Genomic DNA, 14,318 nt, shown 5'->3' on the forward strand with positions numbered 1-14,318 from the left:
AAAAACCTTGACTTTTTACGTCACATCTGAGACGTCACAACACCGCTCCCGGATGGGCTCGAACCACACACCTATTGGTTAACAGCCGAACGCGCTAACCTTTGAGCCACGGAAGCTCAGAAATTAAATGGTTGTCAGGTATTGTAGATAAGTTAAGACTTTTTACGTTACATCTGAGACCCTACAACACCTCTCCCGGGTGGGCTCGAACCTTCAACCTTTCGATTAACAGCTGAACGCGCTAATCATTGCGCCACGGAAGCCCAAAAATTAAATGTTCGTCAGGTATTGTGGAAAAACTCTGACATTTTACGTTACATCTGAGACCTCACAACACCGCTACCGGATGGGCTCGAACCACCAACCTATTGGTTAACAGCCGAACGCGCTAACCATTGCGCCACGGAAGCCCAAAATTTAAATGGTCGTCAGGTGTTGTGGAAAAAACCTTGACTTTTTACGTCACATCTGAGACGTCACAACACCGCTCCCGGATGGGCTCGAACCACACACCTATTGGTTAACAGCCGAACGCGCTAACCTTTGAGCCACGGAAGCTCAGAAATTAAATGGTTGTCAGGTATTGTAGATAAGTTATGACTTTTTACGTTACATCTGAGACCCTACAACACCTCTTCCGGTTGGGCTCGAACCACCAACCTTTCGGTTAACAGCCGAACGCACTAACAATTGCGCCAAGAAGGCCCAAAAATTTAATGGTCGTCAGGTATTGTGGCAAAACTTTGGCTTTCTACGTTACATATGAGATCCCACAACACCGCTCCCGGGTGGGCTCGAACCACCAACCTATTGGTTAACAGCCGAACGCGCTAACCATTGAGCCACGGAAGCTCAGAAATTAAATGGTCGTCACGTATTGTGGAAAAACTTTGGCTTTCTACGTTACATTTGAGATCCCACAACACCGCTCCCGGGTGGGCTCGAAAAACCAACCTATTGGTTAACAGCCGAACGCGTTAACCATTGCGCCACGGAAGCCCAAAAATTAAATGGTCGTCAGGTATTGTGGAAAAACTTTGGCTTTCTACGTTACGTTTGAGATCCCACAACGCCGCTCCCGGGTGGGCTCGAACCACTAACCTATTTGTTAACTGCTGAACGCGCTAACCATTGCGCCACGGAAGCCCAAAAATTAAATGCTCGTCAGGTATTGTGTAAAAACCTTGACTTTTTACGTCACATCTGAGACCTCACAACACCGCTCCCGGATGGGCTCGCACCACCAACCTATTGGTTAACAGCCGAAAGCGCTAACCATTGAGCCACGGAAGCTCAGAAATTAAATGGTTGTCACGTATTGTGGAAAAGTTTTGAATTTTTACGCTACATCTGAGACCCTACAACACCTCTTCCGGTTGGGCTCGAACCACCAACCTTTCGGTTAACAGCCGAACGCACTAACAATTGCGCCAAGAAGGCCCAAAAATTTAATGGTCGTCAGGTATTGTGGCAAAACTTTGGCTTTCTACGTTACATATGAGATCCCACAACACCTCTCCCGGGTGGGCTCGAACCTTCAACCTTTCGATTAACAGCTGAACGCGCTAATCATTGCGCCACGGAAGCCCAAAAATTAAATGGTCGTCAGGTATTGTGGAAAAACTTTGGCTTTCTACGTTACGTTTGAGATCCCACAACACCGCGCCCGGGAGGGCTCGAACCACCAACCTATTGGTTAACAGCCGAACGCCCTAACCATTGCGCCACGGAAGCCCAAAAATTCAATGATCGTCAGGTATTGTGGAAAAACTTTGGCTTTCTACGTTACATTTGAGATCCCACAACGCCGCTCCCGGATGGGATCGAACCACCAACCTTTCGATTGACAGCCGAACGCGCTAACCATTGAGCCACGGAAGCTCAGAAATTAAATGGTTGTCACGTATTGTGGAAAAGTTTTGACTTTTTACGCTACATCTGAGACCCCACAACACCTCTTCCGGGTGGGCTCGAACCACCATTCTTTCGATTAACAGCTGAACGCGCTAACCTTTGAGCCACGGAAGCTCAGAAATGGTTGTCAGGTATTGTAGATAAGTTATGACTTTTTACGTTACATCTGAGACCCTACAACACCTCTTCCGGTTGGGCTCGAACCACCAACCTTTCGGTTAACAGCCGAACGCACTAACAATTGCGCCACGGAAGCCCAAAAATTAAATGCTCGTCAGGTATTGTGTAAAAACCTTGACTTTTTACGTCACATCTGAGACCTCACAACACCGCTCCCGGATGGGCTCGCACCACCAACCTATTGGTTAACAGCCGAAAGCGCTAACCATTGAGCCACGGAAGCTCAGAAATTAAATGGTTGTCACGTATTGTGGAAAAGTTTTGAATTTTTACGCTACATCTGAGACCCTACAACACCTCTTCCGGTTGGGCTCGAACCACCAACCTTTCGGTTAACAGCCGAACGCACTAACAATTGCGCCAAGAAGGCCCAAAAATTTAATGGTCGTCAGGTATTGTGGCAAAACTTTGGCTTTCTACGTTACATATGAGATCCCACAACACCTCTCCCGGGTGGGCTCGAACCTTCAACCTTTCGATTAACAGCTGAACGCGCTAATCATTGCGCCACGGAAGCCCAAAAATTAAATGGTCGTCAGGTATTGTGGCAAAACTTTGGCTTTCTACGTTACATATGAGATCCCACAACACCGCTCCCGGGTGGGCTCCAACCACCAACCTATTGGTTAACAGCCGAACGCGCTAACCATTGAGCCACGGAAGCTCAGAAATTAAATGGTCGTCACGTATTGTGGAAAAACTTTGGCTTTCTACGTTACATTTGAGATCCCACAACACCGCTCCCGGGTGGGCTCGAAAAACCAACCTATTGGTTAACAGCCGAACGCGTTAACCAATGCGCCACGGAAGCCCAAAAATTAAATGGTCGTCAGGTATTGTGGAAAAACTTTGGCTTTCTACGTTACGTTTGAGATCCCACAACGCCGCTCCCGGGTGGGCTCGAACCACTAACCTATTTGTTAACTGCTGAACGCGCTAACCATTGCGCCACGGAAGCCCAAAAATTAAATGCTCGTCAGGTATTGTGTAAAAACCTTGACTTTTTACGTCACATCTGAGACCTCACAACACCGCTCCCGGATGGGCTCGCACCACCAACCTATTGGTTAACAGCCGAAAGCGCTAACCATTGAGCCACGGAAGCTCAGAAATTAAATGGTTGTCACGTATTGTGGAAAAGTTTTGAATTTTTACGCTACATCTGAGACCCTACAACACCTCTTCCGGTTGGGCTCGAACCACCAACCTTTCGGTTAACAGCCGAACGCACTAACAATTGCGCCAAGAAGGCCCAAAAATTTAATGGTCGTCAGGTATTGTGGCAAAACTTTGGCTTTCTACGTTACATATGAGATCCCACAACACCTCTCCCGGGTGGGCTCGAACCTTCAACCTTTCGATTAACAGCTGAACGCGCTAATCATTGCGCCACGGAAGCCCAAAAATTAAATGGTCGTCAGGTATTGTGGAAAAACTTTGGCTTTCTACGTTACGTTTGAGATCCCACAACACCGCGCCCGGGAGGGCTCGAACCACCAACCTATTGGTTAACAGCCGAACGCCCTAACCATTGCGCCACGGAAGCCCAAAAATTCAATGATCGTCAGGTATTGTGGAAAAACTTTGGCTTTCTACGTTACATTTGAGATCCCACAACGCCGCTCCCGGATGGGATCGAACCACCAACCTTTCGATTGACAGCCGAACGCGCTAACCATTGAGCCACGGAAGCTCAGAAATTAAATGGTTGTCACGTATTGTGGAAAAGTTTTGACTTTTTACGCTACATCTGAGACCCCACAACACCTCTTCCGGGTGGGCTCGAACCACCATTCTTTCGATTAACAGCTGAACGCGCTAACCTTTGAGCCACGGAAGCTCAGAAATGGTTGTCAGGTATTGTAGATAAGTTATGACTTTTTACGTTACATCTGAGACCCTACAACACCTCTTCCGGTTGGGCTCGAACCACCAACCTTTCGGTTAACAGCCGAACGCACTAACAATTGCGCCAAGAAGGCCCAAAAATTTAATGGTCGTCAGGTATTGTGGCAAAACTTTGGCTTTCTACGTTACATATGAGATCCCACAACACCGCTCCCGGGTGGGCTCCAACCACCAACCTATTGGTTAACAGCCGAACGCGCTAACCATTGAGCCACGGAAGCTCAGAAATTAAATGGTCGTCACGTATTGTGGAAAAACTTTGGCTTTCTACGTTACATTTGAGATCCCACAACACCGCTCCCGGGTGGGCTCGAAAAACCAACCTATTGGTTAACAGCCGAACGCGTTAACCAATGCGCCACGGAAGCCCAAAAATTAAATGGTCGTCAGGTATTGTGGAAAAACTTTGGCTTTCTACGTTACGTTTGAGATCCCACAACGCCGCTCCCGGGTGGGCTCGAACCACTAACCTATTTGTTAACTGCTGAACGCGCTAACCATTGCGCCACGGAAGCCCAAAAATTAAATGCTCGTCAGGTATTGTGTAAAAACCTTGACTTTTTACGTCACATCTGAGACCTCACAACACCGCTCCCGGATGGGCTCGCACCACCAACCTATTGGTTAACAGCCGAAAGCGCTAACCATTGAGCCACGGAAGCTCAGAAATTAAATGGTTGTCACGTATTGTGGAAAAGTTTTGAATTTTTACGCTACATCTGAGACCCTACAACACCTCTTCCGGTTGGGCTCGAACCACCAACCTTTCGGTTAACAGCCGAACGCACTAACAATTGCGCCAAGAAGGCCCAAAAATTTAATGGTCGTCAGGTATTGTGGCAAAACTTTGGCTTTCTACGTTACATATGAGATCCCACAACACCTCTCCCGGGTGGGCTCGAACCTTCAACCTTTCGATTAACAGCTGAACGCGCTAATCATTGCGCCACGGAAGCCCAAAAATTAAATGGTCGTCAGGTATTGTGGAAAAACTTTGGCTTTCTACGTTACGTTTGAGATCCCACAACACCGCGCCCGGGAGGGCTCGAACCACCAACCTATTGGTTAACAGCCGAACGCCCTAACCATTGCGCCACGGAAGCCCAAAAATTAAATGATCGTCAGGTATTGTGGAAAAACTTTGGCTTTCTACGTTACATTTGAGATCCCACAACGCCGCTCCCGGGTGGGCTCGAACCACTAACCTATTGGTTAACAGCCGAACGCGCTAACCATTCAGCCACGGAGGCTCAGAAATTAAATGGTTGTCACGTATTGTGGAAACGTTTTGACTTTTTACGCCACATCTGAGACCCCACAACACCTCTCCCGGGTGGGCTCGAACCATTAACCTTTCGATTAACAGCTGAACGCGCTAACCATTGCGCCACGGAAGCCCAAAAATTAAATGCTCGTCAGGTATTGTGTAAAAACCTTGACTTTTTACGTCACATCTGAGACCTCACAACACCGCTCCCGGATGGGCTCGCACCACCAACCTATTGGTTAACAGCCGAAAGCGCTAACCATTGAGCCACGGAAGCTCAGAAATTAAATGGTTGTCACGTATTGTGGAAAAGTTTTGAATTTTTACGCTACATCTGAGACCCTACAACACCTCTTCCGGTTGGGCTCGAACCACCAACCTTTCGGTTAACAGCCGAACGCACTAACAATTGCGCCAAGAAGGCCCAAAAATTTAATGGTCGTCAGGTATTGTGGCAAAACTTTGGCTTTCTACGTTACATATGAGATCCCACAACACCGCTCCCGGGTGGGCTCGAACCACCAACCTATTGGTTAACAGCCGAACGCGCTAACCATTGAGCCACGGAAGCTCAGAAATTAAATGGTCGTCACGTATTGTGGAAAAACTTTGGCTTTCTACGTTACATTTGAGATCCCACAACACCGCTCCCGGGTGGGCTCGAAAAACCAACCTATTGGTTAACAGCCGAACGCGTTAACCATTGCGCCACGGAAGCCCAAAAATTAAATGGTCGTCAGGTATTGTGGAAAAACTTTGGCTTTCTACGTTACGTTTGAGATCCCACAACGCCGCTCCCGGGTGGGCTCGAACCACTAACCTATTTGTTAACTGCTGAACGCGCTAACCATTGCGCCACGGAAGCCCAAAAATTAAATGCTCGTCAGGTATTGTGTAAAAACCTTGACTTTTTACGTCACATCTGAGACCTCACAACACCGCTCCCGGATGGGCTCGCACCACCAACCTATTGGTTAACAGCCGAAAGCGCTAACCATTGAGCCACGGAAGCTCAGAAATTAAATGGTTGTCACGTATTGTGGAAAAGTTTTGAATTTTTACGCTACATCTGAGACCCTACAACACCTCTTCCGGTTGGGCTCGAACCACCAACCTTTCGGTTAACAGCCGAACGCACTAACAATTGCGCCAAGAAGGCCCAAAAATTTAATGGTCGTCAGGTATTGTGGCAAAACTTTGGCTTTCTACGTTACATATGAGATCCCACAACACCTCTCCCGGGTGGGCTCGAACCTTCAACCTTTCGATTAACAGCTGAACGCGCTAATCATTGCGCCACGGAAGCCCAAAAATTAAATGGTCGTCAGGTATTGTGGAAAAACTTTGGCTTTCTACGTTACATTTGAGATCCCACAACGCCGCTCCCGGGTGGGCTCGAACCACTAACCTATTGGTTAACAGCCGAACGCGCTAACCATTCAGCCACGGAGGCTCAGAAATTAAATGGTTGTCACGTATTGTGGAAACGTTTTGACTTTTTACGCTACATCTGAGACCCCACAACACCTCTCCCGGGTGGGCTCGAACCACCAACCTTTCTGTTAACAGCCGAACGCGCTAACGATTGCGCCACGGAAGCCCAAAAATTAAATGGTCGTCCGGTATTGTGGAAAAACCTTGACTTTCTACGTTACGTTTGAGATCCCACAACACCGCGCCCGGGAGGGCTCGAACCACCAACCTATTGGTTAACAGCCGAACGCCCTAACCATTGCGCCACGGAAGCCCAAAAATTAAATGATCGTCAGGTATTGTGGAAAAACTTTGGCTTTCTACATTACATTTGAGATCCCACAACGCCGCTCCCGGGTGGGCTCGAACCACTAACCTATTGGTTAACAGCCGAACGCGCTAACCATTCAGCCACGGAGGCTCAGAAATTAAATGGTTGTCACGTATTGTGGAAACGTTTTGACTTTTTACGCTACATCTGAGACCCCACAACACCTCTCCCGGGTGGGCTCGAACCATTAACCTTTCGATTAACAGCTGAACGCGCTAACCATTGCGCCACGGAAGCCCAAAAATTCAATGTTCGTCAGGTATTGTGGAAAAACTCTGACATTTTATGTTACATCTGAGACGTCACAACACCGCTCCCGGGAGGGCTCAAACCACCAGTCTTTTGAACAGCAGCTGAACGCGCTAACCATTGCGCAACGGAAGCCCAAAAATTAAATGGTCGTCCGGTATTGTGGAAAAACTTTGACTTTTTACGTAACATCTGAGACCTCATAGCACCGCTCCCGGGTGTACTCGAACCACCAACCTTTCTGTTAACAGCCGAACGCGCTAACGATTGCGCCACGGAAGCCCAAAAATTAAATGGTCGTCCGGTATTGTGGAAAAACCTTGACTTTCTACGTTACGTTTGAGATCCCACAACACCGCTCCCGGGTGGGCTCGAAAAACCAACCTATTGGTTAACAGCCGAACGCGTTAACCAATGCGCCACGGAAGCCCAAAAATTAAATGGTCGTCAGGTATTGTGGAAAAACTTTGGCTTTCTACGTTACGTTTGAGATCCCACAACGCCGCTCCCGGGTGGGCTCGAACCACTAACCTATTTGTTAACTGCTGAACGCGCTAACCATTGCGCCACGGAAGCCCAAAAATTAAATGCTCGTCAGGTATTGTGTAAAAACCTTGACTTTTTACGTCACATCTGAGACCTCACAACACCGCTCCCGGATGGGCTCGCACCACCAACCTATTGGTTAACAGCCGAAAGCGCTAACCATTGAGCCACGGAAGCTCAGAAATTAAATGGTTGTCACGTATTGTGGAAAAGTTTTGAATTTTTACGCTACATCTGAGACCCTACAACACCTCTTCCGGTTGGGCTCGAACCACCAACCTTTCGGTTAACAGCCGAACGCACTAACAATTGCGCCAAGAAGGCCCAAAAATTTAATGGTCGTCAGGTATTGTGGCAAAACTTTGGCTTTCTACGTTACATATGAGATCCCACAACACCTCTCCCGGGTGGGCTCGAACCTTCAACCTTTCGATTAACAGCTGAACGCGCTAATCATTGCGCCACGGAAGCCCAAAAATTAAATGGTCGTCAGGTATTGTGGAAAAACTTTGGCTTTCTACGTTACATTTGAGATCCCACAACGCCGCTCCCGGGTGGGCTCGAACCACTAACCTATTGGTTAACAGCCGAACGCGCTAACCATTCAGCCACGGAGGCTCAGAAATTAAATGGTTGTCACGTATTGTGGAAACGTTTTGACTTTTTACGCTACATCTGAGACCCCACAACACCTCTCCCGGGTGGGCTCGAACCACCAACCTTTCTGTTAACAGCCGAACGCGCTAACGATTGCGCCACGGAAGCCCAAAAATTAAATGGTCGTCCGGTATTGTGGAAAAACCTTGACTTTCTACGTTACGTTTGAGATCCCACAACACCGCGCCCGGGAGGGCTCGAACCACCAACCTATTGGTTAACAGCCGAACGCCCTAACCATTGCGCCACGGAAGCCCAAAAATTAAATGATCGTCAGGTATTGTGGAAAAACTTTGGCTTTCTACATTACATTTGAGATCCCACAACGCCGCTCCCGGGTGGGCTCGAACCACTAACCTATTGGTTAACAGCCGAACGCGCTAACCATTCAGCCACGGAGGCTCAGAAATTAAATGGTTGTCACGTATTGTGGAAACGTTTTGACTTTTTACGCTACATCTGAGACCCCACAACACCTCTCCCGGGTGGGCTCGAACCATTAACCTTTCGATTAACAGCTGAACGCGCTAACCATTGCGCCACGGAAGCCCAAAAATTCAATGTTCGTCAGGTATTGTGGAAAAACTCTGACATTTTATGTTACATCTGAGACGTCACAACACCGCTCCCGGGAGGGCTCAAACCACCAGTCTTTTGAACAGCAGCTGAACGCGCTAACCATTGCGCAACGGAAGCCCAAAAATTAAATGGTCGTCCGGTATTGTGGAAAAACTTTGACTTTTTACGTAACATCTGAGACCTCATAGCACCGCTCCCGGGTGTACTCGAACCACCAACCTTTCTGTTAACAGCCGAACGCGCTAACGATTGCGCCACGGAAGCCCAAAAATTAAATGGTCGTCCGGTATTGTGGAAAAACCTTGACTTTCTACGTTACGTTTGAGATCCCACAACACCGCTCCCGGGTGGGCTCGAAAAACCAACCTATTGGTTAACAGCCGAACGCGTTAACCAATGCGCCACGGAAGCCCAAAAATTAAATGGTCGTCAGGTATTGTGGAAAAACTTTGGCTTTCTACGTTACGTTTGAGATCCCACAACGCCGCTCCCGGGTGGGCTCGAACCACTAACCTATTTGTTAACTGCTGAACGCGCTAACCATTGCGCCACGGAAGCCCAAAAATTAAATGCTCGTCAGGTATTGTGTAAAAACCTTGACTTTTTACGTCACATCTGAGACCTCACAACACCGCTCCCGGATGGGCTCGCACCACCAACCTATTGGTTAACAGCCGAAAGCGCTAACCATTGAGCCACGGAAGCTCAGAAATTAAATGGTTGTCACGTATTGTGGAAAAGTTTTGAATTTTTACGCTACATCTGAGACCCTACAACACCTCTTCCGGTTGGGCTCGAACCACCAACCTTTCGGTTAACAGCCGAACGCACTAACAATTGCGCCAAGAAGGCCCAAAAATTTAATGGTCGTCAGGTATTGTGGCAAAACTTTGGCTTTCTACGTTACATATGAGATCCCACAACACCTCTCCCGGGTGGGCTCGAACCTTCAACCTTTCGATTAACAGCTGAACGCGCTAATCATTGCGCCACGGAAGCCCAAAAATTAAATGGTCGTCAGGTATTGTGGAAAAACTTTGGCTTTCTACGTTACATTTGAGATCCCACAACGCCGCTCCCGGGTGGGCTCGAACCACTAACCTATTGGTTAACAGCCGAACGCGCTAACCATTCAGCCACGGAGGCTCAGAAATCAAATGGTTGTCACGTATTGTGGAAACGTTTTGACTTTTTACGCCACATCTGAGACCCCACAACACCTCTCCCGGGTGGGCTCGAACCATTAACCTTTCGATTAACAGCTGAACGCGCTAACCATTGCGCCACGGAAGCCCAAAAATTAAATGCTCGTCAGGTATTGTGTAAAAACCTTGACTTTTTACGTCACATCTGAGACCTCACAACACCGCTCCCGGATGGGCTCGCACCACCAACCTATTGGTTAACAGCCGAAAGCGCTAACCATTGAGCCACGGAAGCTCAGAAATTAAATGGTTGTCACGTATTGTGGAAAAGTTTTGAATTTTTACGCTACATCTGAGACCCTACAACACCTCTTCCGGTTGGGCTCGAACCACCAACCTTTCGGTTAACAGCCGAACGCACTAACAATTGCGCCAAGAAGGCCCAAAAATTTAATGGTCGTCAGGTATTGTGGCAAAACTTTGGCTTTCTACGTTACATATGAGATCCCACAACACCGCTCCCGGGTGGGCTCGAACCACCAACCTATTGGTTAACAGCCGAACGCGCTAACCATTGAGCCACGGAAGCTCAGAAATTAAATGGTCGTCACGTATTGTGGAAAAACTTTGGCTTTCTACGTTACATTTGAGATCCCACAACACCGCTCCCGGGTGGGCTCGAAAAACCAACCTATTGGTTAACAGCCGAACGCGTTAACCATTGCGCCACGGAAGCCCAAAAATTAAATGGTCGTCAGGTATTGTGGAAAAACTTTGGCTTTCTACGTTACGTTTGAGATCCCACAACGCCACTCCCGGGTGGGCTCGAACCACTAACCTATTTGTTAACTGCTGAACGCGCTAACCATTGCGCCACGGAAGCCCAAAAATTAAATGCTCGTCAGGTATTGTGTAAAAACCTTGACTTTTTACGTCACATCTGAGACCTCACAACACCGCTCCCGGATGGGCTCGCACCACCAACCTATTGGTTAACAGCCGAAAGCGCTAACCATTGAGCCACGGAAGCTCAGAAATTAAATGGTTGTCACGTATTGTGGAAAAGTTTTGAATTTTTACGCTACATCTGAGACCCTACAACACCTCTTCCGGTTGGGCTCGAACCACCAACCTTTCGGTTAACAGCCGAACGCACTAACAATTGCGCCAAGAAGGCCCAAAAATTTAATGGTCGTCAGGTATTGTGGCAAAACTTTGGCTTTCTACGTTACATATGAGATCCCACAACACCTCTCCCGGGTGGGCTCGAACCTTCAACCTTTCGATTAACAGCTGAACGCGCTAATCATTGCGCCACGGAAGCCCAAAAATTAAATGGTCGTCAGGTATTGTGGAAAAACTTTGGCTTTCTACGTTACATTTGAGATCCCACAACGCCGCTCCCGGGTGGGCTCGAACCACTAACCTATTGGTTAACAGCCGAACGCGCTAACCATTCAGCCACGGAGGCTCAGAAATTAAATGGTTGTCACGTATTGTGGAAACGTTTTGACTTTTTACGCTACATCTGAGACCCCACAACACCTCTCCCGGGTGGGCTCGAACCATTAACCTTTCGATTAACAGCTGAACGCGCTAACCATTGCGCCACGGAAGCCCAAAAATTCAATGTTCGTCAGGTATTGTGGAAAAACTCTGACATTTTATGTTACATCTGAGACGTCACAACACCGCTCCCGGGAGGGCTCAAACCACCAGTCTTTTGAACAGCAGCTGAACGCGCTAACCATTGCGCAACGGAAGCCCAAAAATTAAATGGTCGTCCGGTATTGTGGAAAAACTTTGACTTTTTACGTAACATCTGAGACCTCATAGCACCGCTCCCGGGTGTGCTCGAACCACCAACCTTTCTGTTAACAGCCGAACGCGCTAACGATTGCGCCACGGAAGCCCAAAAATTAAATGGTCGTCCGGTATTGTGGAAAAACCTTGACTTTCTACGTTACGTTTGAGATCCCACAACACCGCGCCCGGGAGGGCTCGAACCACCAACCTATTGGTTAACAGCCGAACGCCCTAACCATTGCGCCACGGAAGCCCAAAAATTAAATGATCGTCAGGTATTGTGGAAAAACTTTGGCTTTCTACGTTACATTTGAGATCCCACAACGCCGCTCCCGGGTGGGCTCGAACCACTAACCTATTGGTTAACAGCCGAACGCGCTAACCATTCAGCCACGGAGGCTCAGAAATTAAATGGTTGTCACGTATTGTGGAAACGTTTTGACTTTTTACGCTACATCTGAGACCCCACAACACCTCTCCCGGGTGGGCTCGAACCATTAACCTTTCGATTAACAGCTGAACGCGCTAACCATTGCGCCACGGAAGCCCAAAAATTCAATGTTCGTCAGGTATTGTGGAAAAACTCTGACATTTTATGTTACATCTGAGACGTCACAACACCGCTCCCGGGAGGGCTCAAACCACCAGTCTTTTGAACAGCTGCTGAACGCGCTAACCATTGCGCAACGGAAGCCCAAAAATTAAATGGTCGTCCGGTATTGTGGAAAAACTTTGACTTTTTACGTAACATCTGAGACCTCATAGCACCGCTCCCGGGTGTGCTCGAACCACCAACCTTTCTGTTAACAGCCGAACGCGCTAACGATTGCGCCACGGAAGCCCAAAAATTAAATGGTCGTCCGGTATTGTGGAAAAACCTTGACTTTCTACGTTACGTTTGAGATCCCACAACACCGCGCCCGGGAGGGCTCGAACCACCAACCTATTGGTTAACAGCCGAACGCCCTAACCATTGCGCCACGGAAGCCCAAAAATTAAATGATCGTCAGGTATTGTGGAAAAACTTTGGCTTTCTACGTTACATTTGAGATCCCACAACGCCGCTCCCGGGTGGGCTCGAACCACTAACCTATTGGTTAACAGCCGAACGCGCTAACCATTCAGCCACGGAGGCTCAGAAATTAAATGGTTGTCACGTATTGTGGAAACGTTTTGACTTTTTACGCTACATCTGAGACCCCACAACACCTCTCCCGGGTGGGCTCGAACCATTAACCTTTCGATTAACAGCTGAACGCGCTAACCATTGCGCCACGGAAGCCCAAAAATTCAATGTTCGTCAGGTATTGTGGAAAAACTCTGACATTTTATGTTACATCTGAGACGTCACAACACCGCTCCCGGGAGGGCTCAAACCACCAGTCTTTTGAACAGCAGCTGAACGCGCTAACCATTGCGCAACGGAAGCCCAAAAATTAAATGGTCGTCCGGTATTGTGGAAAAACCTTGACTTTGTACGTCACATCTGAGACGTCACAACACCGCTCCCGGATGGGCTCGAACCACCAACCTATTGGTTAACAGGCGAACGCGCTAACCATTGAGCCACGGAAGCTCAGAATTCCGTTGCGCTATGGTTAGCGCGTTCAGCTGCTGTTCAAAAGACTGGTGGTTTGAGCCCTCCCGGGAGCGGTGTTGTGACGTCTCAGATGTAACATAAAATGTCAGAGTTTTTCCACAATACCTGACGAACATTGAATTTTTGGGCTTCCGTGGCGCAATGGTTAGCGCGTTCAGCTGTTAATCGAAAGGTTAATGGTTCGAGCCCACCCGGGAGAGGTGTTGTGGGGTCTCAGATGTAGCGTAAAAAGTCAAAACGTTTCCACAATACGTGACAACCATTTAATTTCTGAGCCTCCGTGGCTGAATGGTTAGCGCGTTCGGCTGTTAACCAATAGGTTAGTGGTTCGAGCCCACCCGGGAGCGGCGTTGTGGGATCTCAAATGTAACGTAGAAAGCCAAAGTTTTTCCACAATACCTGACGATCATTTAATTTTTGGGCTTCCGTGGCGCAATGGTTAGGGCGTTCGGCTGTTAACCAATAGGTTGGTGGTTCGATCCCTCCCGGGCGCGGTGTTGTGGGATCTCAAACGTAACGTAGAATGCCAAAGTTTTTCCACAATACCTGACGACCATTTAATTTTTGGGCTTCCGTGGCGCAATGATTAGCGCGTTCAGCTGTTAATCGAAAGGTTGAAGGTTCGAGCCCACCCGGGAGAGGTGTTGTGGGATCTCATATGTA

At 48.2% G+C, this 14,318-nt stretch overlaps 2 non-coding genes across 2 annotated transcripts; both read right to left on the reverse strand.

Moving 5' to 3' along the window:
• Nucleotides 1–1,808: 1,808 nt before the first annotated feature.
• Nucleotides 1,809–1,881, reverse strand: TRNAD-GUC (transfer RNA aspartic acid (anticodon GUC)). The gene has a single exon. It is a non-coding gene; the product is annotated as a tRNA-Asp (tRNA).
• A 1,833-nt stretch (nt 1,882–3,714) lies between these two features.
• Nucleotides 3,715–3,787, reverse strand: TRNAD-GUC (transfer RNA aspartic acid (anticodon GUC)). Its single transcript has one exon. It is a non-coding gene; the product is annotated as a tRNA-Asp (tRNA).
• Nucleotides 3,788–14,318: the final 10,531 nt, after the last annotated feature.

Source organism: Phalangium opilio, unplaced genomic scaffold (assembly GCF_054372755.1).
Source record: "Phalangium opilio isolate 3A_F unplaced genomic scaffold, DU_Popi_V2 ptg000390l_1, whole genome shotgun sequence".
Lineage (NCBI taxonomy): Eukaryota > Metazoa > Arthropoda > Arachnida > Opiliones > Phalangiidae > Phalangium > Phalangium opilio.